This window comes from Aythya ferina, assembly GCF_964211825.1.
Source record: "Aythya ferina genome assembly, chromosome: 7".
Lineage (NCBI taxonomy): Eukaryota > Metazoa > Chordata > Aves > Anseriformes > Anatidae > Aythya > Aythya ferina.
Genome location: NC_140302.1, coordinates 3,771,554 through 3,795,126, shown reverse-complemented (window position 1 = coordinate 3,795,126; position 23,573 = coordinate 3,771,554). Strand labels below are relative to the sequence as shown.

Below are 23,573 nucleotides of genomic sequence, written 5' to 3'. Positions count from 1 at the left end.
CATAAGTCAGAAATGGAGGGAGAGAGAACACCGGCTTGCAAGGGAGAGCATGAGTGCATATGTACCAGACAGACCCACCCTGTAGTATGGAAAAGATAGGGGGAATATTTCTTAAGCACTGTCTACAAGTTTTATCTTACAGGTGGGCCACTCGGGTAGACTGCGTGGTAAAGATCACAGTGACAAAGAGATCTTGTGTTAGTGCTACTTTACATTCTGGTAGCTGGTCAGTTGAAGCAGCTGGAAACAAAGGAGAAGTCATGATATATGAAAACTGATTAAAATAAACAATAAAAACAAAGTAAGACCCTACGTGACTCACAAGGGATCCTATTACGGGTCCACATGAAAACATGAGAGATTAGGCAAGAAGCATTTGGCCGTCAAGGAGAAAAGGTATTCAATTATTCACTTGTAAAATTCACAAGCTGTCGTAAGGTTTTAGAAACCTCTTTTTCTTACTTTTCATTGTCCTCTCCTTTAATTTAAGGATTAAATATGGTTGCCACAGCACTTCTTTCTCTTTCAGTTTAGATGACAGAAACAAGTACAGTTTATACAGTGATTTCAAAAGGCTCAAATGAGAACAAAGTTTCCAAAAGTTTGGATAGATTTCTCTCTAATATTAAAAATATCTGTTTATAATCCTATTAAATATAAAATTCCAAGAAGTAAGCTACAGAGCTAGCTACCAGCCATCCTGCTCACTGAGCAAAGGCTGTAATTCACTGTATGAGTCCAGCAATGGCATAAACTGCTAGAGCACAGCTTGAATGGTTTATGTGCAGCAGAATTAAGGGTGAATTACAGTTACTGATTATTAAAGTTCTAAAAAGAACTCAGGACATATAAGAACTAACAGCTGCCTAGCACTCCTCTACAGACAAAGGATCTCTCTGTAACACAGTGCTGGAAGCTTGGGAGGTGGAGGTGAGTAACTCCAGAACAGTTCACTGCTGGGCCGGTCCTGTTGCCACAAACTTGAATAGGATCAGCATTGAGCCGAGATCAAGTGCTTTTGAAATTCAGCACAAAGGGTTACTTTTGGTACATTTTCAGAAAGGCAGCTCCTACTGTAACATACAGCTTGGAGACAAACCACTCCACTTTATACTTCACAATGGCCCTACACTGATACAGAGGACCATCTAGAAAATTGTTTCCAATACAGTAGCAGTCTACTTACACCTTTGTAATTCCTCTTCAGAGATTTTCTTTTATGAAGTATGTTATATAAATATATACAGCCAGTACACACTTCTCAGGCTGAATAATTGAGGGCTGAAGCATAAGGTAAATTCCCAGGCATAATGCCATTGCAACTTACTGTGGTGTAGGTGCTTTATTTCTTGAGAGCTGTGCTTGACTGACACAAAGTAGAAAGCAATCATGGACCCATATATTGTAATATAGTCTGAATGCTTCTCTGGGTCACATGGGAAGTCAAATCAACCTTAGGATGCTCTGACCTACATTTTGATTCAAGGGGCTTCAGGCACTAATCAGAAAGCGGGAAATGGGGAAGGACAGCAGCAAGCTCTAGTGGTCCTTCCTTCAGCATTCCAGTAGCACGCAGTCTTTACACTTTCCCTGCAGTCCAAACTACTTGTGCAACAAATGTTTCCCAGCTGGAGTGTCACCTGTGCCATGCAGTCCTATACCTGCAACGGCACTACTCCCACATGCCTAAAAAAATTTACCCAATAGCTAGACAATTTACTACTCATTTTCCTTTCAAAAAGTATGTTCCAAATTAGACCAAAATACTCGTTCCTTTCTACATTTGCACATTTAGTCTGTCATAATTAGCTCTACTTTTTTTGTATTTTACCAAAACAAAATTACAGAAAAGAGATGAAACACAGCCAGGCAGAGCCAATCAGGCTTTTGCCCATTTGAAGCCTACAATAATCAAAGACGCAGTGCTAGAACCTCAGGGCAGAAGAGCAAATGACTGGTATCTATGCATGAGCTCTTCCGCTCTTACAAGCTGATCTGACACTACCCGAAAACTTTTTTTGGCTAAATTTGTGTGTGTGTAACAGTTGAATGAGGTCCTCAGGAATAAACCTGAAGTGCCTTTTAGATAAGGGATTTTATAATGCCATTATTAGAATTCCCTGTAAGATTCTTAGCTGACCTTCTCTGATGTCCTCCTCTCTGCCCCCATCTGACTAATACACTTTCTTGAACTGATTGCTTTTCTACCTAGATGATTCTTTCTTACTCAATTTTATCATTTAGTTAGAGAACAGTAGATGGACAGTAACTGTCTCTGCAGTCTATTTGCCTGCATTAGCATTACGTATCTTTGTGAATACACACGAGACAGCAACTGCACTACAGCAGGCTGGTATGCATCTTCCATCATTTCCTTTGGAATGAGTGGCACTAGCTGCCACAGGCCACTACCAAATCATAAACCATTTCTTGGGTTTAAGAAAAATCTGTTTTTTAACTTAAACTTACTACAGAAACTCTATGGCCATGCTGATGGATTGATAGGCACCTCAATACAATGCCTCCTTAATTTTTACTACCTCCATAAAATATTGCAAACTCCTGTGTTCATTTTAAGAACACTATCCAAAATAATTTATACCTCATTCACCTGCACAGGAAAAAGCCATGTTTATGTAATTCATTAGCAAAGGTAGAAACTACATTCAGTTTTCATCACTCATAATACTGCATTTCCCTTGACTTCCAGGTAACTCCAGGCTTATCTAGAGAAGTTAAACATTAGCAGAGGAGAGGTCACCAGCATTTAAGCAGAGTGAATACTGCTTGCTTTGAAAATAACTTACGGCAGCACTAGAGGCCTCTGTCTACCCTGGCAATAATCATAATAAACAAACAGTCCTTGTAGCTGTACCAAAGCTAACAGGATCTACACTACACAAGTACACTTGAGGCAACTACAGCATGTACACCCGTGTGTGGACATTTACATAAACATACAGGCAAACATTTTCTTTCCCTATTATAGCTCCCTTTTTGACATGACAGTACTCAATTCAAATTGCTTTCACAGGCTACTTTAGAGTAATTACCAAGAAATTTCTAGAGATTATTATACACCTTGATGCTGAAGGACAATATAAAAATTTATGACATCTTTCCCTCTATTCTCACAGCTGAGCAATAGCTTTTTCCTTGGGTTGCCAGCAGAACTAACTATACTGACCTGGAGTTCACAGGCTTCTTTTGAGAATGACTTGTTTTCTCTTCTGCAGAAGCTGATGATGTGAGCCAGAGATGGCAATCCTCAAACCAGAAAACAATGCCAGTATAAACAATAAGAAATTTTCATTTAACTCCATTCTCTATTAAAAAGATACCAGAATCTGTTTTGCAGAGTGCTTCTTCCTCCAGTTTATCAGGATACTGATAGACATGTGAAGTTAGATCATTACAGTTGTTTATAAAAAGACTAACAGAATGAAAAAGGGAGACACCGAGTAATTTTTCCATTCTCCAAGCGTACAAAATATCTGTCCTCCAACAAACATTCCTATGGACCCTGCTAACCTGACCTCATAGAAGAACTTCACATAAACCATGGATTTGAGTACTATCTGACGACCTTAACCATAAAGCATGAAAGTAGCTTCTGTTAAAAATAAATAAGTAAGAATCTGAGCACTCGAATGCATTATCAGAGCGGTCTCAAAATTACCATTAGTAAGCCAGGTACTGCTAAGAGGAAGTATTACACACCCTACAAGAATAATAAAAATTTCTACACACTAAACACTCCTCTGCTATTTCTATGAAACTAATTTTGAGCTATCTCATTCATCTATACCCCTTCGATCATAAGAAAGCATATACTCCATTATTATTCCAGAAGCTTAAGTTACAAAAAATTATGAACTTCTTGAATTAGACCGGTTGTGTCACCAATAAAGTAGCAAAAGACTACACACACCACTTTGAATCTGCTGCAGAGAGGATAATAGTAACGAAGACTTGGTCATGCTGCTAAAGTAGAAGTTTTCAGCTGTTTGCTTTATTTCCACTTTCTTGCCTAGTGGAGAGGAAAAAACATCCTGGTCATAATGTTCAAAAAGCAGACAGAGAAAAAATAAATTTTATTTCACCATCCTTACCTATGCTTAAAATAATTAAGGCTCGCTGTTTGCCAGTGACCTGCAAAGAGTACAGCTTCTGCTTTTGGGGGGTGAGGATATAAGGACCTATAACCGAATAATAAGAGGAATGCAAGAATGAATATTAGAGGAAGACTTAAGTTTCTGGCTAATGCTTATGAACAAACCTCAAAGGCAAAAACAAAGACAAACCTGTTCGAAATTAATTTCAGGCTAGGAACAAAATTTTTTCTGTATCAAGTTTTTAATTTTTCTGTATCAAATTAAAGAAAAAATTAAAAAAAAAAAAAACATTCGTAGCTTTTTATTCAGATCCTCATATCCAGGGAACTGGTGCTTCAATAGTGTAGTGTCTCTGATCAACTGCTGTGACCTTTTGGGTCACAGATCATCATCTGATAGAAGTGAGGGGACAGAAGATTGTTTCTATTCACTACTAAAACATTTTTTTGCATGTAACCAGCATTGTTAGAAGTATCACTTTAGAGCACAGAAGCCAGGTCCTCCATGGTCCTAAAGGTACTGCAAGTGAGAAAAATCTCACTGCAAAACCACTTTCTATTGCAAAAACACAACTTTGTTTCTCACATACATAAACACAGGGCAAAAGAGATCTATATTCCTTATACTTCAAGGCACTTAAAATCCTAGAGACCTCCTGAACTGATCAAGTCTTAATTCCTAACAGTTATAGCAGTACAGCTAAAGCAACAGATCCTTCTGCTGGAGATACCACGCATATTAAAAGGGGTTTTCTTCTGTTGGTGTAGATAGCTGAAGGTCCTAGGTTCCCAACCACCATAAACTAAGCCAGCAAAAACAGCAGTCAGCACAGCTGCATCTAAACTAGGAATCTGCTGATGGCATGCAGTTTATTCATAATTCTGCAGTGATGTTGCTATGGGAACTTTTGTAGTGGGAGTTGCTTATATCTGATCCAAGTTTCAGAAGGAGAGAACTAAGAACAAAGTAAAGAAACTGACATGAAAAGAAACCGTATCAGCAGTGTCCCATGTGCTGTTCTCCTGGAGAATCCCAATGCAGATGAAACACTTCTCCATATAGGCACTAAACAGACAAGATGCTCATTATATCACTGATTTGTAACATACTTACTGTTCTTAATTATTGAGACTTTTATGTTTAAAACCAAGCAGGCTTTATCCAACTAAATCTGCCCCTAACCTTTTTTTTTCAGCTCTCTCCATAGCTGTGGCCAGTCTGCAAGTTTGTTTCTACAACTACCGATACTTCATGCTATTATTCCATCATGCTTCTCATAAGCAGCCAAATCACAGAACCATCGAGGTTGGAAAAGGACCTCTGGAAATTGTCTAGACCAACTGACCAACTCCCCTCCTCAAAGCAGGGGCAGCTTGATCTGACTGTTTAGGTCCATGTGCAATCAGGTTTTGAGCATCTTCCAGGGATTTCTGAATCTTACTCTTAGAACATGAGATGAAGAAGGCAGTGATGATCTCAACCCTTCAACCTCCTTTGTTGCCAGGTTCCCTAGCCTATTCAGCAGTAGGATCACATTCACCTTACCCTTCCCTTTTGCTTCTGGCAAGCCTATAGAAACTTTTCTTGTTGCCCTTCAGGTCTTTTGCCAGATGTAACCATAGTTGGGCTGTCTCTGTATTCACAGAATCACAGAATTGCAGGGGTTGGAAGGGACCTCAAGAGATCATCGGGTCCAACCCCCCTGCCAAAGCAAGTTCCCTAGAGCAGGTTGCCCAGGTAGGCATCCAGATGGGCCTTAAATATCTCCAGAGAAGGAGACTCCACAAGCTCCCTGGCAGCCTGTTCCAGTGCTCTGTCACTCTCACCATGAAGAAGTTCTTTCACATGTTGGTGCGGAACTTCCTGTGTTCCATTTTGTGGCTGTTGCCCCTTGTCCTGTTCCCACAAACCACTGAAAAGAGGTTGGCCAAATCCCTCTGTCTGCCACACTCAGGTATTTGTAAACATTAATAAGATCCCCTCTCAGCCTTCTTTTCTCAAGGCTGAACAGACCCAGGTCTTTCAGCCTTTCCTCACAGGGAAGATGCTCCAGGCCCTGAGCATCCCCAAATGACACCCTAAAATGCCTGGTCCTTAGCAAACTAGAAAAAGCAACAAGGATTTCTACCCTCTGGTGAAAGAAAGGGAAACCTAAACTGAGAACTTTGACAGGTGATCCACTTGAAAGACTGAAGACAGCAAGAGTGAATGCAAATCACACAGAATCACACAGAATTTCTAGGTTGGAAGAGACCTCAAGATCATCGAGTCCAACCTCTGACCTAACACTAACAGTCCCCACTAAACCATATCCCTAAGCTCTACATCTAAACGTCTTTTCAAGACCTCCAGGGATGGTGACTCCACCACTTCCCTGGGCAGCCCATTCCAATGCCTCACAACCCTTTCGGTAAAGAAGTTCTTCCTAACATCTAACCTAAAACTCCCCTGGCGCAACTTAAGCCCATTCCCCCTCGTCCTGTCACCAGGCACGTGGGAGAACAGACCAACCCTCACCTCGCTACAGCCTCCTTTAAGGTACCTGTAGAGAGCAATAAGGTCGCCCCTGAGCCTCCTCTTCTCCAGGCTGAACAAGCCCAGCTCCCTCAGCCGCTCCTCGTAGGACTTGTTCTCCAGGCCCCTCACCAGCTTCGTCGCCCTTCTCTGGACTCACTCAAGCACCTCCATGTCCTTCTTGTAGCGAGGGGCCCAAAACTGAACACAGTACTCGAGGTGCAGCCTCACCAGAGCCGAGTGCAGGGGGATGATCACTTCTCTAGGCCTGCTGGCCACACTGCTTCTTATACAAGCCAGGATGCCGTTGGCCTTCTTGGCCACCTGAGCACACTGCTGGCTCATATTCAGCCGACTAAAGGTGACATAACCCTGCTTCCACCTTATGGACTTCCTTTTCATGTCTACGTTTTGTTAGAACCTTCTTGCTCGTCCGAAAAGGTCTTCTGCCACCTCTGCTCAATACCCTACATGTCAGCAGGGACCATACTGGAGCTTGTAGGACATGATTCTTGAGAGAGGAAAGAAGGAAAGAAAGAAAGAAACAAACAAAAAAACAACCAGCTTTCCCAGGCCCCTCTTCTCTTCAGGAACATATCCCATGGGATTGTTCCATGTAAATCTCTCAACAGGCCAGACTGGTTTCTCGAGATCAATGGTTGTGAACCTGCTATTTGCCTTGCTTCCTCCTCTGATGATCCTGAACTCCACCATTTCATGGTCACTGAAGCCATGAGACAAGTTGTATTTCTTGTGTCCTGCTGTGTTGATCTGCCAGAAGATGACAACAAGGTTAAAGAGCCCTGCAAAGAGTATGGCCTGCAAACGTGTGGCTTCTTCCACTCTAAGGAAAACGTTGTATCTTATGTTATCTTGGTCAGACAGTTTGTATTTAACACCCATCACTCTGTCACCCACATTGGTTTACCCCTAATCCTAAACTATTAACTTCCAGCTGGCTCGTGACCCTTGCCCCCCTAAGCAAAGCATCACATATTCCAGCTGCTCTCCTATCAACAGCACCTTCCCCTGCTCACCTTCCTGGCCTGTCCTTCTCCCACTGCCTGGATCCATACACCACAGCACTGCAGTCAAGTAAGTTAATCTCCACCACTTCTCTATGATCCCAATAAGGCAACAGCGCTTCAACTGCACTCGAGTTTCCAATTCCTCCTGTTTAATCCCTATGCTGCACATGTTAGCGTACAAACACTTACGAGGTACTCAGCTGGAGGTAAAAAGCCAAGAAGTGAGAGTACAGTGGTAAGAGAAACTCGCTAGGTCAAAATATATGCAATACTTTTAAAATGCAACTAAAATGTACCGTTTAGTACAGCTCTAAGTTCTCTGAATTAAGAGCTAAACAATAAAAAGTATACATTTGGCAAAACAGCCTCCTGCCCTAGTCCTGCCTGGTAAACAAGAACTGCTGGCTTGCTACCAGAAACAGCAACAGTGACAGAGATCTGCGTACCCCACAAATAAAGCCATAAAAAAGGAGGCATTTGCATAATGCCTAATATGTATATTGAGTGCCCCGCCTTCATGTTCACTATGAAGTCTGCAAAGACTGCAGCAGATCTCACAAATTTTGTAGTATAATCGTAGCTAGGAAAAATGACTCCACTCTGAAGGCTTTATTGCTTCAGCTATATCAAGTAGTGAAGAAAAGCAGTACATGAGAATGGGAACATTACTGGTAATGCCATTTGTCTCAGGGAACTCAAATGGTACATGGAAAAACCTACCAAGAAATGAAACATACTTAGCGTATGGGAAGTTGTAGTCAATATGCATTCATGTTTTATCTTCTCATCATTAACACTGGAAAAGAACAGCACTCAGCCTCTGTTCCTCTCCAGTGTATTTCTGTTTCAATACCCGTATCAATATTAATTTCCCCAGCAGAGTTACTGTCATATCTAATGAGCAAACACATGTTATGTGACGTGTCTTTTTATACCCCTGATTTTTTTTTAACGTTATCTCTAATTAATTGAGATCACTAATAATAAATTTTTAAGTGGTCACAATTAGAAGGTCATATGCTGTAAGACTGCACAAAACTCATTTAATGCATAAAAACACATACCATGTATCTCTTCCAGTTTCCTGTCATAAAAGATAGCTGTCCAACTTTGAAACTCATTTATAAGCCCATTCCATAACTGAATAAAGATGTAATTAAAGAAATAGAAAGAATGTAAATACAGCCTAGCTACTTAACTCTAAGCAGAATATTTGATTTGTGATGGTAAATCAATCCTGCAAAGACATGAATGCAGAAAAAGTCCTATTATTCAACATTTTTACATTTTAACCATTCAAGCACATTGATGGTGCTTGGTAATAACACTTCCAGACAAAGAACCTCTAAATTATCATCTACAATATTTTTACACTTAGAAGATGAATTACAGTTTCAAAATAATTTCAGGTATTTCCTTCCTTTTGATCACTTCAATTTCAAATTAAAACTGGACTCAATTGCTCCCAATTTCTGTAAGCCATCACAACACTCACCGTTTTCTTAATAAGCTGCTAAAGCTTCAGAGAGAATAGTGCTTTTCAACAACGATACATAGGCCAATTCTGGATTCATGACTCACATCTGTATTCACAAATATTGTGACCTAGCATGAGATAGCTTAACATATGAAACAGCTGCACATAGAACTGTGCATCCATATCACATCTGTTAAGTTTGATTTTTTTATTTCTTTTTTCCAGATCAGCTCTTTTCTTATCGCTTGGTCTAAATGTTGATTTAAGGTTTGTGTGCATTAGGCATACTTCTGGAATACATCCTTCGGTTCAACCTAGCACAAAAGAAACTCAGTTTGTCTAAGATCACTTCATAATGCAAACCAGAGCACGTGGTGGTGATCAGATTTGCTTCAAAGACACACTTACGTGAAAACAAAGTACAAACAGAGATGCACCCACTGAAGTTATCAAGAGTCTTTTCGTTCATTTTAAGTCTAAAAAACATGCTTGAATTCTCTACCCCCCCTTTTATTTTTCTGCTCTCATCTTTCAGCCTAGGTTTAGTAATACACAAAGAGAAAAGAAGAATCAAGATATATTGGGAAAGAATATTTTGTTAAATATAGGGGAACTCTGACTTTTTTTTTAATTGCTTACAGTTACTTCAGCTTTCATTATTTTCATGCCCTTACCACCAAAGCAATGGAATACAGCTGGTAGTATTTCCAGACTTTGCTCAAAAGTTTGCTTTATGGTAACATCACTGTGCCCAATCTGACTATTGCAGAAGGCAATGGGATTCTGCAGAGGCTGAATACATGGCCCACATTCAGTAAGTTGTGCATCAGAGCTTTAAAAAATATGTTTATGATGGCAAGGTGACATATATCATTTCTTTAGTATCCTTTTTTCCCCAATACTTTGCTCGAAGATGCTTCCCCTCACTCTTGCTGATACACAGGTAGAAGAAATGTGAGGGTAGGTAAGGTACCAGCACAGCACAGTGCACTGACTGAACATGAAAATACAGTTATTGTAGAAGTGGTTGTTTAAAAACCTCATATCCAGAAATGTTAACATTATTTTGTATTATGCCACTCCATAACCTTCTGTAGAAGGATCTACTTTATCTCAAAATGTATTTTTTCTTGTTTTTTTTTTTCAATCTTTTTAAACCATTCATCTTGCAATTTATCATTCACATAAAAATCATGAGGTGATTATGCATACTTACACTGCAGTATGGAGATGACACATGAAATCCAAACACACAGCATAAAGATAGCATATATGACATTAAACTAAGACATTTAGTAAGGACTTAATATAGCCATAAAGCAAGTAGCAAAAGGCTGATCAGATTATAAACATAAAAGCAGTTTTTTATTGTGGTCACTCCTCACATAGTTTAAGCTACACTTTTTCTGTGGAAGACCCTACTTATCACCTCTCTTTTTACTGAAGCCACAGGAAGTGCTACCACTTCTGTCAAAGCAGTGGGTGCATCCAGCACATCTTTCCTTTCAGAAAGCATACTCGGTACAAATGTATTCTCAGCCATCAGTCGGTTTGGGAAGACAAATTAAAGGGAAAAGCTTTCTTTTTTTTTTGTCCTAGCCTTTAATAAATGTATCACAGATTTATGCTGTTACAATTTTGCTTAGCTTTCCTGTCATTCTTGCCCTGGGATACAGAGCCTCAGAAAAATTAACACAGAATTGTTTTGAATAAATAACAGATTCATTTTTTCCAAGAAAGAGCGATCCTTAACAGTGTAAAAATTATGCATAACAAAGCTTTACAAAAAAGCAAAGGTTATAGGCAAATAGACACTATATAGACAAATAGACACAATAGGCAAAAAATCACAAGTAGAAGTTTCTCCTCAGCTTACCTCCAAGATACTGAGATCTGCGTAGCTGGTCAGACTAATTGCCTTTGTAGGTCAGCAGCCACCCCTACAACTTTCCAAATACACATGCTTGTCCAAGTTTCACTGGCTGACACATGTTCTCAGAATCACTTACCTGCTTGAAGTTCTTAGCGCTCTCTGTAGAATCTTTATGTCATCCAGGAAGGATAAGGCACCAACAGAATCCTCTGAGTGAGAACTGCTAGTCTTCGTGCAGATGTCACTTGATTATGACTTCCCATCCAGAGGAAGTGGGCCTGAGAAGGGAAAAAGTGCTGTGATTAAATCATAATCCAAAGACCAGAGGGGTCACATACACAGTATGGTGTCCCTCTGCAATCCTAGGACACAGGAATCCTCAGCCCATTAGCTCTGCAATTCTCACATCCCATTCCCTGTGACACAGAACAAAGGAACCTTTAATTATGGACTCCCCTCCTTGTTCTTGTTCAATATCAAAGAGCACTTTTTCTGCCTTTGTAGTTTATCCATGTTGTTCCTACCACTTTTTTTTTTTTTTTTTTTTTTTGGTCTCTTTAAAACTCTTCTCAGTTCTATCACACCACAGTTCCCAGCAGCTGTTTCTAACTGGCTACTCAACCATACCTGGAAGAGATAATTTGATTCCATGTTAAACCTCTTCAGCTGAGCATAAAGTATACACTTTATCACATTCAGCTTATACAAATTATTTGTGGATCTTGTGTAAAGTTCACAGTCCCTCCATGCACTATCTAGTGAAATTCTGCTAAGGTATTCTGCAATTTATTAGAACAAAACCAGATTAGATTTTGGCCTCATCACTATGGCAAGCTAGAATTAGACTATTTTCTCTTTCCAATCCTTGTGCACATCATTTTCAGAAACCACTTTTTTTTTTTAGATGCACCTGGGTGTCCTAAACTCTGCTTGCAATAACAGGTACATAGGTAAATTCTCTGATGGATCTAAACCACCTTCCTAGCAATGATTAAAACAATACATATATATGTATCAGTTGTGTAACAAGCAAATGTGCCAAGGCTTTCCTGGGCAAAAATTAAAACAGATTAATTCCCAAAGCTGACAGCTGTGTTCTAAATTGTGTATTTCAGCAAAGTTGTACCATTTAATCACAGCATTATTATAATAACCTATTTTAAGAAAACAACTTGGGGATGTTAAAAATTCTCTCCTACAGTTTAAAGCAGGAGTTGCATTCTTTTTCTTTAAAATTCATAATATGAACTTACATTCTAGTGCTTGGCACAGAAAAGCTTCATTATAGCTGCTGAGTTGTAAGGATACAAATCGCATATAGCAGTGTTTTTGCTGAGATACTACTACTCACAATTATGATGAACGCCTTCTTAGATGTATTCTTATATAGGTATATATACTTCATTATAGACGTTTGTTTACATAAAAAGTTATTCAAACAGCATACTCAGTTTTATGTTTCTAGAAGCGCCTCAGAACTCTGTAATATTCATCCAGGTAAGGCTCATCACTGGTAACAGGTTAATGCTGCTTAGAAGAGTACATGAACAACTCTAACCCAGATTACGTAGCTACTTTCAGGAGGCATGCACTTCTGTCAGCCTCTTCTGGAGCTCCTGTGACAGTTGGGATTTTTGCCAGTGAAAGTGACATTAGCAGCACTTTTAATATTATCAAAGACACTCATGCTTTCAAGAGCCCACTGGAAGGAAAAGCTTAAATAATCACAAGGTCTTCAGTTCCTTTGCCATTACCAAAAACATTCATTTAGAAATGAACATAGAACCTAGCACTTGCAGAATGTACCCATGTTATTTAAACTGCTCTAGCAGTCTAAGGGTTCCCTGCTAAAGATACTATGAGTGACAACTTAAAAAATACTGTGTAATACTGACATTCTAACCCAAGTATGACACTCACAGGACAGACACAGAGACTATAGGACATCTTGAGTCATATCCACCTCTGATTTATGTAGTGGGTAATTACTTACACACCAGCAAGAGGATACCACAAACTTTCACTTCTTTTCTTTTCTGCAGCCAACAAGAACTTTCCTTTTGCTCTGCTGACTATGTCGTTCAGGACAATTCAAAACAGTTCTGAGACCATAGTACTGCCATTCCACCTAAGAATACAGACAAGTGAGAGAGAGATAAATCACATAAAGAACCATATGCATTCCTACTCAGTTGTGCTGGAAATAACAGTGAATGACCTGAAAATCTCATTTTTAAATATTAAAGCTACAGATATTTGCAAACCTGCACGATAAAAGTCATAATCAAATCCTTTGGAAAGAAACAAAATATAATAGGCAATAATTTATTTATTGAGACAAAGAAAATGTCACACTATAAACAATCACCTTCAAAACAGAGAAGAAAAATGCTATGCCTATGAATTTTTGACCTAGAAAAACATCTGCTGAAAACTGGATGCTTCTAACCTCTGTTGTATTAATTACAGAAAGTAATTAAAATTTCTTCTCTTTCAAAACAATTAAGTAAACCAAGATCACCATTTGCACGCAATATATATTTGTCAGAATTGGAACCCGAAACATTTTAATTAATGAAAATGATCTGAAACAGAAAACACCCAAATGTTATTTAAAGCCATTGCCAGAAAGCCTTCAAACAAACATCCCTTTTAGAGCACAAAGAATTCTAGTGAGATAAAAAAAAAAAAAATCATCACACATTTATTTTGGGTATAGCACTAGTTAGGACAAATTTAGTGCCTTCAGAAATACCAAAAAGAAGCTGAGAATAGCAAAGTAACTTTCTAGAAAACAACAAAAAGCATGGTTAAAACCCTCTTTGTAGCTTGGTTTATATGTAACTTTTTGAACCACAGTACCAAAGTTGGTATTATACTTTTGGAGGACCCATAGGCAGCAGAAACATCTTTTTCATGAATGACGTTCTGCACAAAACACCATAGAAAAGAACCCTGAGAAGCTGGAAAAGCTTGTGCTGCTATTTTTTCCATTATCACAATATGCAATGAATTAGTAAGAACAGCCAGAAAAATCATGTCATCATAAACTAACACGAAGAAGCCATTCAAAAATAAAATAAAATAAAAAATCAATTACATCATGCGTCTTTAAGACTACACCTATTTCTCCATGCTGGTTTGAGCCTTATATTTATTGGAAACCTGTCCTTCTAAGACACTGAATTTTTGTCGAGTGCTTTCCAGTGATGGATAGCAACCCACAAAAAAAGCCATCAGAGGTGCTTAAATATGTTTGAATGCATACTGAGTAACTTATCTCCTGGGTGACTTCAAATAAAACACTTGATACTAACTTCAGTAACCGTAAACTAAAGAAGCTGGAAGCTGCAAATCATAATCATCATTAACAGGGCAGCTGTTACGTACAGTCAATGAACTTTTAGCTACTACTTAATTTTAGTTTCACTCCCCCCCCCATGTGATACAAAGTTATTCTACACAGTATCAAATGAACTGTAGCAAAATATTCCAAACAGCATCAATAACAGTTTTAAAATTAAGCCACAGAAATAATTCATCTGATTTCTACTTCTGACAGGGGAAAAATAAAAGCTTAGATGCTTGAGGACACAGAAATAAAAAAGAAGGCAGAAATAATGAAATCTCTTCTGATCAATAAATGTTTTTTTTGTTCTAAAATATTTTTTGAGAGAAAGAAGTAGTTCAAAATTGTACGAATGATACTTGTATTAACCAATTAGTGTAAAATAATACATTAAAGAGAAGTCAAATTTTCAGAGTATATTAAGAAATCAATCTCTGACATATTATTCTATTGTACTTGCCAAATAGGTTTCATTGTTGTCAAAGACAGTATAAATCATCTTTATTAAAATCCTGAATTCTGCAGATACAGCAGCTGTGTTATACTTTTGGGAATATAATCTAATATTGTACAACAAAGAGCCTATCACTGTGCTTACTGAGTAGCTTTTAAGAAAGGGAAAGAAATCTAATTGGTAGCATATCACTTCCCTAAGAACAACAAGGGATCTTAGTCATATGTGCATCCTGTAGTTAATTAGAAATTCTAGGTATGAATGTATTTTTCTCCTCAACTCCTACCTGCTGTTTTAAAGGCTGGAGGCATTTTAACAGATTTTAAGAATGACTCTACATATACATGTCTCAGACAACGATGAACCCCTACATGGGAAAAGAAGGCGTGAAAGAATCTCTCACACGGCTCAAAAAAAAACAACCAAACAAACAAAAAACACAGCAACTAAATAGAAAACGTAGTAGAGAATAAAACCAGGCTAATCAGCATTACTTCTTAAGTAAATGAATAGCAGTGCCATTAAGTAGACCTTGAATGGGACTGCTAAAGCACTAAAACACTGTTAATACCAGAGCTATTGTCACAATAGCTCTTTTATCTCACAGTCATGAGTGTTTTCCTGTTCAAGAATATTTTCTTATTGCCATAAAAACATACTTAATGCTAGGGCCATATCACCTGAACTATAGCAATCATTACTTATCATTGTAATTATCCCAAGATCATTGCCTATTCCAGCAGAGAAATGCAGTTTTGAAGAATTCTTGTATTTTGCAAAACATTAAATAATTATTGTCCTGATATATATCCTTGGTTTCTAATACTGGGCAGCTGTGGAGAAAAAAAAAAAAAAAAAAAGCCTAAATATGACTGGTGAGATAACAATGATAAAAAGAAGAATTTTTATACCCTATGTTATTAACAGCATGAGCCATGCAGCTGGTATGAGGACTAACAGACAACCACATTGAGTTTGATAGATGTACAAATGGAATTTGATTATGCAACCCTTATTTTTATCTACTTCAAAAAAAAGTCTCCAAAACCACACAAAAACACTTCTAACAGTTGCAAAACGAGTATTTCCTAGAAACAGACTTTCCCTCACATTTGCAATTCAAAACACTGTAATACAATGATTGTATAATGTACAGACCCAATATAAGCAATCCAATCCTATTTTGCTTTAAAATAATAGCTTATGTCCCCTGAAATAGGGAAGCCTTTCCAAAAATGTTTCAATATTCAGCTGATACACAGGCAGCTTTTAAGGTTAGGGGAAAACAAAAGAAATAGAAGGAAAACTGTAACTCATATTAAACTGAAAAAGTCATTTTCTGTTCAGGAATAACACATAACACAATCAAATTACAGCGGTTTCCTTTTTTGAATTTAGAACTATATTATACAAAAACTTCTCTCTTAATTTACAAGAAATTTGACAAAGGATTCTCATATTTGGGGAACTTTGTACCTGTAGCACTGCTAAATAATATCTAAAGGTGAGAAACAGCCACATACAAGAGGCACAACAGTTGTTGAAAACGCATGCCTAAGATTGTTAACTGTTTTATTCTTTATCAGTAACAACATCCTTATAAAAGACTGAAAATAAATGTTTTTATATGCACTGATTCAATACCACACCACTTGAAAAAGATTTTCCCCTCCTGTGGAGCAGAACTGTGAGGAGCAGGACTGTTCCATTTAACAAACATTGCCACAGGAGGAGCTTCACCCCTCTGACACACTTCCAAAAGCAGGTTTACGTGTTTTTTTTAACGTGTAGCATCAAGCAACATAAACTCTGTTTTGGACAAGGTAACAATTTCTGACCAACGTGCAGTAGAATACCCTCTCTGTAATACTCATTGGGTCTCCTCTCAGATACTCTCCGAACGCTTAGAACACAAAGGAAAGGGAGAGAACCTTTCCTTCAGCCCGACTCCAACGAGGGGGCAGATTCCCACCCTACGCAACTAGAAAGGGCAGTAAGAAAGAAAAGCTCTCGACTCCTCACATTTTCACCGCTAGGAACCATGGGGAGCCTTGGGCTTTTCCTCACGGTGTCGGGGAGCTCGGACCCCGACATTCCCTGTGGAGAAGTCCCTGAGGGGTGCGCGTGCCCGCCGGCCGTTAACGGCCGTTACGAAAAAAAACCGTTGGTCGCGAGCCACCGTCACGCGCCCCCTCACGGCTGGGCGGGAAGGCGCCAAAGGCCGCGCCTGGCGGGCGCAGCGCGCTGCCATGCGGCCCGGCGCCCAGGAAGGGGCCTTGCACCCAGCGTTTCTGTCCTGGCCACACAAAACTGACAAAAGCAGAAAGCACCCTACACAGAAACAACGCGTTAACATCAACAAACACGACATTTGTCCCCTAGTGTCATGCTCTATTACTTCGAAGCACAGAGTAGTGTGAGAGGAAAAGACTTCCATCAGCCACAGAAAACTGACATGCAGAAAGGCTGATCCTTGAGACAAAACAGAGAAAGGGCAAAAGGATTTTTTTTTTCTTTTTCCCAGTACTATTACTTTAGTTTCCATTTTTCTAAGAGGCAGAGGGAAAAAGATGGAAGTATTATTTCTGCATTGGTTTAAATCACCTCCAGAGCCGAGCAGCTAGACAGACGTGGCACAGAGCCAGTCTGCAATGCCACACGCCACCCATATGTATTCTACATTTCAAAATCTGTCATTGCTTGCAGTCTTGACTTTACTGAGAAGTTTCACTGATGACTTTAACAGGTTTTACAATCAGCTTATATATTAAGACCCCACCCCAATACTTATATATTTACTTTGTCTTTCTCAGAAGCCACATTTCTAATCCATTTCAAGTTTTCTCCTCTCTGTAAACCTTTTTAGAAGCAAAATCATTTGTGATACCACATTCTGGTATCCGTTTGTCTTGACTGCAGAGTTCAGAGCTGGTGTTCTCGTGATCTGGCTACAACCTTATACTGTTATTACATGGTTATATTTAATACCCACTTTTGCTAAATGAAACTTTCTATACAAGTTAGGAAAGAAGGAAATCAGTTTATTCAAATTTACTATCTATTTTACTAGGAAAAAATGCTTCTGCTCAAGAGTGATCCTCACAGTAAAAGCTTGAGGAACCCTGCACGGTCAACAAGGAGAAAGCCCCACGCTGAAAAAAGTGTCTCCAGCAGCTTTTTTTTTTTTTTTTTCCCCTCAACCTATCCCTTTCCCATTTGAAATTTTAAACCTATGCCCTCTGAAATTATGGCCTAAAAAATCCCAAAGCAATAAGAGTTATGTAGTTTGTGATCTCTTTGGTGCCTCTCATCCTTGTATTTCCCAAACCATCAGGCTTTTGCCAGAACTACAGCTTATTATATGTAGCTATACATACTGTACAGTATGCATGATTAGTTACAGAGCTTGCAACAAGGGCCATCTCTGCACCTCTAAAGAACTAAGCAAAAAATTCCAGCATCGATCTTATTGCCTAGAGCATCTAATTACATCGAGATGGTAAACAAAGGTATTTTTGGACAAAATATTAAATGACAATCACAAATGAAATGTGGATTTTTAATGTCTGACAATTTTTGAATACAAATCTCTACAGAACAGAGAAAGAAAAGGCTGAAAAAGATTACTGAAATTTACTTTAATTCTTCCAGCTGGAAACAAGAAAATCCCTAAGCCCCTAAATGAACAAGATAATGGAGTCAAAGAATAGAAGACCTAAATTAACCTACCAAGCTAGATATGCAGTGAAATTCTGGCCTCAGTTAAAGTAATGGCCAAGCACATCCCAATTTCCAACTGTACAGAGCTTCTCTTATGAAGCACTGGTAGCTCTCTCATCAAGGATAATTCAGGATACTAATGTACAGTAAGGAATACACAATCAACCATTTTCACATGATCAGTCTTTACTTTGGAAGACTACCTCTAGACATGCATCTGCAAATACCTGTGGTGATGATGTACAGATATTGATTACATCGTCCTTTTACCCAAATTCCTCTCCCAGCAGCTCATTCCTCTCGCTCTTGCTCCACTCAGCATGCAGCACAGATAATTGCACCACAACTCCTGGAATCATAATGTAGACTGTAATGCTATTTATAGACTCTTTATGACACTATCATATCCAACTTCTTTCAGTATTTCACAGCCATCGTGAACATAAAACTAAAGAGAATGGGCCACATCTCTACAAGGATTTAGGAAGGATTTGGGAACTCCAGAACTTCTAAACAGAAGGGAAAACAATTACCAACCTCCCCCTCCAATAACTCCAAATGAGCAGCCTTACAACTTCAGGACGCCTAAATTCAAATGTTGCTCTCTTACTTTAAAGGCAATCAGAATGTGTGGTATGGATTCAGCTTTACATATTCCAAAGAATAGGAGCCTAAAATTCAGGCACCATAGTACCCTGCTTTTTTTCTGGACGCAGTTCTATTTCATTTTCATTTCTGATGAAGCACTGTCTTGTGGAAACATAAATCAGGGTGGATTGTTTTGTGCCTTTTCCTCATCAGCTGAGACTGTTACTAATACCTTTATTATTCTCTGTATTGTTTAATTAAGCCTCATCTCATCTGCACCCTATCTTCCCATGCAAAACTCTGGTATTAAAGCAAGCATCGTTCTCAAAAGCTTTATCATTTTAGCAGAAAATACTATCAACTTCACACATCGCTGTTCCCTTTCTAACTACAGGTACAAAAGCATCAACAATTCTTTGAGAGCAGAAAGTAACGTAAGCACAAAAGAAGGTTACTTTCGAAGACAGACTAAATCATTTTATGTATGTTCAACTCTTGGCCTCTGAGCACTCATTTGTAGTGCTCTTTAGAACAAATTCAAGCACATAAACAGAGTAATATCATTTTACACCTGTAAGAAAAATCAATCTCTAAGACAGGTAAATCTTATTTCAATTGCAATTTCTTGCTTTTAGTGTTTCTACTACAGAACGACTGTGAGGTAATTTTTATTATTATTTGTTTTAATAGCCTATTGTCTTGATTTTTTAAAATCAAAATAAACTTAGATTAAAATATAAAATAACAAGGTGCTGAGGATCATTTTGGCATGCTTTTACACACACCATGTAACCATCTCTCTCTCTCTTTAGAAAATCCACACCTCTGTTGGTCACAAAATTTAGGTATTTGCATGATTTACAAAGAGATGGAATAGAATATAATTTCCAGGTATCCTCTACAGAATAAAAAAATATCCTTGCAATACAAAGTAAACAACTAAACCATACATTAATAATGTGCTTAAGTGCAAAAAACTGTTTGCCAGTGGGCTATCCTCAGTAGAACTGAGCTATGACAGCCTCCTGAATCTTGGGATATTTTCTCTTGGATGTGAAAAGGAGTATTTAAAAAGTCCTCAGCGAATTATGATCTCTGATTACGTGAGATCAATTACAAGATACACCTAAACAGACTGCATAGCTATTTATAACTTAAGCAAACTTTATGTTTTCAAGTTAAATTTAATTTAAATTGTTAAGACAAGGAAAACTCAAAACCAAGCAGTTCAGCAAAATCCCCAAATACAACCATGCAAACTAATCTGCCATGTAAACTAGCCTGATTCTCCTTTGGTACCAGCCCTAGGAAATCACCCCAGTGCAGAGAACAGAAGTGCAGAGGGGTAGCCAAGTTAGGGATTCTCTGTATGCTGTTCTCCTGGCTAACAAAGTAAAGAGGAAGACCCAGAACCCACAACACACTGAAGCTTTTACATAAGCATAATTTGAACAAATATAGTTTAGAAAACCTTCCATATCCATGGATTTTCTTATTAGTCATTTCTAAACTACCCTTTACTTTAGCTTTATAGTTCTTAACCTCTTCTAGAAATCCAAAACAGATTTTTAAACTATGGAAATGAAAGAGAGACTGATGTCAGTAAACAGCCCCAGAGACAGGGTTAGATACTTTGCTGGAAAAAATCAGTGTCTTTTAATGAAACATCTGTTGAGACTCTACCGCAGAACTCTTTCTTTGTGTCTATCCAATTTTTCACGTACTTTCATACAGTGAAGTTTTCTGAATGACCAGTCCTAAATTCTCTTTTTTCAAAAGGTATACAAACCATCTCTGCACGGTGTATACCTCACCACAAAGCTGGCAGGTCATGCCTTTCCCTTTGCAAACAGAAGCCATAGATCATTAACATTTCCACAGACAAATCTTGCTGTTTTATCAAGCCTAACTGGGAGCAGAAGTATTGACCTGATTGAACCAGGTGAACTGGCAGTAGAGGGTAAAAGATATTGATCATGTAAGAAACAGCAAGGTGACAGGGCTCTAGAATACAGAGGGAAGATGGGATGTGTAATAGTTCTGGCATGAACTGTAACAGAACTTTTATCTTTTGTCTTTTTCTTTTCTGCTTTGAGCTTTGCTTAAAGGAAATTAAATGTTTACTGTGACTACAAAGTAAGTGTGCTAACCACCAGGCTACCAGGCTGAAAAACCTGTATCCCAGTGCTTATGCAAGTAACTCACTTTCTCAAGAATCTTGCAATTCCAATTAGCTTCTTCCCATGCCATTACTTATACCACCCTCAAATCACTTTCTGTAATTTCTCCCATCAGCTTCATGCTGATGCTTTTAAAACACCTGTAGATGTTGTGTTGATTCGAGTCTAACAGACCATCTAACTAAAAACACCTCCCTTTAGATTTAAGTCATCATTCCTCCCCAACACAGAATATAAATGTTTGACAAGTTATGTGAGTTCTGGCTACATACTGAAGTGTTGGTGTTCAGGATCAGTTTCTTCTGAAGTCTAACAGGAACTTTTTCTGTATAAGAAATTATTTACCAGACCATTTGTGAATCAAAATGACCACTAACACATGTTTTAAATGCCCACTTTTAATTGCTTGTTGCTACTAGCCCAGTTGAAATGAGTATAGTAACAACTAATTCAATCTGTATTTAAGATTCTACCTTTCAATCACCTGCAGTAAAATCACCAGCAATAGAAAAAAATGTCCTCTGGATACACATTTCTTTCCACTGAAAGAAATCCACATCTGAATTCTGACCGTCAGCTATATAACCATGCAATGAAAGCCACCGCATACTGCAGGCTCATTTAGCCTCACTTAACAGTCATGTCAGTGCTGCTGCCTCTGCAATAGACAAGAATTTTGCCTAATGCACAAAGAAAATGGTGTCTTAATGTTAACATGAATCTACAGGCCAAAAATACCACAGAATCACACTGTAAGTAGGTGACATTGCCTCCAGAGGCCCTTCAGGGACGTTGGGCCAAAGGGAGGCACAGAGCAGGGAAGGAAAGTTCATTCCAGATCAACAAGATTCCTCGAGTTCTCAGGGGCACAACAGTCCTGATAAACACTTTAATGAACAAACAGTATTTTCTCTAACATCATAATGGCCTTTATCAAATTTAAGAATAAAATGCTGTGGATGTAGCTGTTTTCTCTAAGGATTTATTTTCAAACTCTGAAGAACTGAAATGCTGGTAATCTTATCAGCAGAACATCAAAAGATCAACCCCTGAGGTTGCTGCAGCCAGCGTAAATGTCATCAGCACTCTCCAAGAACCATGTATTTCAGTTGCACAGTAGTTCTTTACCATATTACTTGGTATGGAAAATGTTTCAGTTCTGAGAGGGGAAAAGTTAACTACAAGATGATTTCCATTTGGTAGCAGTTGCCTTCAAAATACTCATGCCAGAAGTCCCCGTCTAACTGGTCTGAGACATGAGCATTGATACATGGCAATGTTTCAGTTTCAACTAATACACAGGTGACACCAGCTGCACTTCTCTTTAAAGGTGGGAAAAAAAAAAGGTGTGTGTGTGGGGGGGAAGGGGAACCCAATCTGTTCTTACGGCAACAGTTAGGACAAAATTAAAAAAAAAAGAGAATTGTTATCATGATGCTGGTAAGTCACATTTATAGTTGGTTCAGTCTTTTCATTTCTGTCCCTAAGAGAGAAATGAATTCTTGTGCAGAGTTATGAACATGAGCTTTTAATAAACCTAAATCTCAGTACTGTTGGAATGGAGCTTTTAAATTTTAAGGCATTATGAAGCATTGTCAGACACTAGGTGGTAAGAAGGAGGTTTGACTGAGAGCAGCACGTATGAATGGCCCTGTGACTTTGCCAAGCAAAGGAAATTACAGTTTAACTTGCTTTTGAAATATTTAAACTTACACCAACTGTATGAGAATAGGACAAGTTTCTTTTCCACTCCACTACAGAGCAGTCCTAAACCTCTGGGGTTTATCTGCCAAGAGATGTTAGGCTCTCAACTCTATATAGTATTTGAATAGGAAATTAATGCCTGTGTCCCTTAAGGCTCTTTTGAAATTCTCAGGTGTAAAAAGGTATGTCTTTAACCACTCTGCTCATTTCTATCTTTGCCCAGTTTTCTAACTTCTTAGGTCAAGAACTCTGATTCCAGCACATGACAGGCATTTAAAGGACTGAAAACACATTGATGGTACCTAGCTACAGTGGAAGTCCACCAGCCACAGTAATTCCTTCTTAATAAATTAATTATCCTTTGAAGTGGAAAATAGCAGAAAAGAAATCCCATAGCATAATGCTGCTTTTTCTTTCCCTGTAGTCAGGTTACACGAGCCAGTTATAAAACAGTGCTGGGGAATGAGATTTTCAAGGGAGTTTAACAAAGTTGAGTGAGTTGAAAGTGGATTATGCTTTAGAAAAGGAAAAACCCACATTTCATTAACATTTTTCCTTTTATCCCCATTCT

The 23,573-nt window shown here is 38.5% G+C and overlaps 1 long non-coding RNA gene across 3 annotated transcripts in view; it reads right to left on the bottom strand.

The window, feature by feature from the left end:
* The window catches only part of LOC311440068, a 599,898-nt gene that overhangs the window by 159,771 nt on the left and 416,554 nt on the right, over positions 1-23,573 (bottom strand). For all 3 annotated transcript variants that reach the window (XR_014695191.1, XR_014695192.1, XR_014695193.1), the window contains 3 exons: positions 18,758-18,876; positions 13,001-13,135; positions 11,144-11,285 (listed from right to left, as the gene is read on the bottom strand). This is a non-coding gene — a long non-coding RNA (uncharacterized lncRNA). The remainder of the gene's footprint in view (positions 1-11,143; positions 11,286-13,000; positions 13,136-18,757; positions 18,877-23,573) is intronic.